The 1,861-nt window shown below is 45.5% G+C and overlaps 1 long non-coding RNA gene across 2 annotated transcripts in view; it reads right to left on the bottom strand.

Annotated features, from left to right (window-relative positions):
• Positions 1–1,025, bottom strand: part of LOC102013274 — a 23,686-nt gene extending 22,661 nt beyond the window's left edge. For both annotated transcript variants that reach the window (XR_260081.2, XR_001232941.1), the window contains exons 1-2: positions 884–1,025; positions 262–365 (exon numbers count right to left, since the gene is read on the bottom strand). This is a non-coding gene — a long non-coding RNA (uncharacterized LOC102013274). The remainder of the gene's footprint in view (positions 1–261; positions 366–883) is intronic.
• Between the last annotated feature and the right edge of the window lie 836 nt (positions 1,026–1,861).

The following is a 1,861-nucleotide window of genomic DNA, read 5'->3' as shown; positions in this document are numbered from 1 at the left end:
GTTTGTAACTCTGTATTGTCTGTACTGTTCTTTTGCTATTTTGTAAAAGGTTGTCTGTCTGTTAATGTTTTCCTCCTTTTATTTTTAAAATAGAAAAAAAAGAAGTTCCTGGCCTCCATGAGGGACCAAGTGTACAATAAATGGTCAACCTCTTGCGGGGAACAATGGATACCCTTGGGAAAGAAAGGAGGGTAAATGACCTACCAAAGTAGATTTGAGGAACAAGTCCTTTGACATTTCAACCTAGTGCTAAACAATTACCTGTGTCAGGAAAGTCTTCACACTGAACCTTAGCTCTCGCTGTCCGCTTTAACCCATCTCCCTTAACCTGTCCATCACGCCATCTCTTCCACAGGATCCTCTGTCTTCCAGAGGGAGAAAGATAAAAGGCTCTCATTATACTTCCACTCATAAATAATGCAGAAAGAAAATCTTCCCACTGTTGTTCTCATACCAAATTCATAAATAAAAGGTGATTTGGAAAGTTTGAGCTTTCTGATGAAGTTAATCTCTGCCCATGTTAAGCTATTGTACTGGAGCAAGCTGAAAGGTGCTTATTACCACTGAGGAAACATCTGCATTTTATACTTTACTCAAAATATGGTGTTAAAATAGAAGTTCCAGCAAAGCACCAAGCACTAAGGTAAGATAGATGATATTAGCGATATTGAGACCAAATGCAGAATTTACAAAGGATTTAGCCCAAAACCCCTTAACATGGCTGTTGAAATCCTTCAGGCACATTAAGATTATAAAAGATCCGATTGTTAGACACTGGTGAGGATTTGTGGAGAGAATCTCTCTGGGGGCAGCTGTCGCTCCTCTCTCGGTCCCACTGCTTCATCCAAGACTCAAGGGGACTGAGGAGGACCCTGACACTTACCTCATGGTGAAATGACTACTCTCGGGGTAAGCATCCTCCTAACGGGTGAAAGCAGATGAAGGAAGCACTGGCGGCGGGAGGTGCAGCTCCATGATAGGGCCGGCCCAACATCCAGGAGTCTCTGAGTGCGATCCCAAGCACCACCAAGCTGCAGGAGAGGAAGGAGGAGGAGATGCAGGAGAAAAGTAGAGGAGAAAGCAGACAGGAGGGAGAGAGGGGAGGAGAGCAAGAGAAGGAGGAAAGAAGGAAAAGGAGAGTTTGCTTCTGTGTGAGGATCAGCCTATGTTCCCGAAGTACACCTGGGCAAACCGTGTGTTTCCTGTAGACTACATTTGAACCCAAAGTCACCAAGTATGGTGTGTACATTATGTGCTACCAAGGGTGCAGCATCTAATGTTGAGAAAGAGAGAGTCGAGCTATATTCATGCAGTACTCGTGATAGGTCTGTATATTTCTTTTTGGTAGACAGCAATATGGGGTCTTATTCTAACATAATATCTGTTCGGGTTTCCCCATTAGTAGGAAGGAAGTGTCTGGAGAATGAGCACCTTGTTCTAATCAACACAAGCAGCACATGGACAAGCAGCAGCACTCCGGGTTTCACACACTACAGAGAGAAGCGGCCGGCATAGGTGTTCTCTTGAATCCCTCCAAATAGGGTCACCTGGAAAGATGAAGGACACTCAGCAAAGAGACGCAGATGTGGGCCACCAGACTGCAAGAGTCCGCAGATGCTCGAGCAAGAGCACTCAGTTGGAATGAGGGAATTAGGGATGGGAAGCGCCTGGCCCTGAGATCAGAAGTGGACACAGTTACAGATGCACCACCCCAGAGCAGGTGGGACGTCTGCGAACAGTGTTGGTTCTCCCACTTTTCCTTCATAGCGTAATGCACCCCCCAAGCTTAAATAACTTCTGCACGCCCCCAAAACCTATTTCACCCACATGCAGAGTAATTATGCTATCTAAAGGTCCTTCA

The sequence above is a fragment of the Chinchilla lanigera genome, unplaced genomic scaffold (genome assembly GCF_000276665.1).
Source record: "Chinchilla lanigera isolate Chin_1 unplaced genomic scaffold, ChiLan1.0 scaffold00012, whole genome shotgun sequence".
Lineage (NCBI taxonomy): Eukaryota > Metazoa > Chordata > Mammalia > Rodentia > Chinchillidae > Chinchilla > Chinchilla lanigera.
Note: the sequence above shows the minus strand (reverse complement) of the source record. Positions and strands in the feature narration are given on the sequence as shown.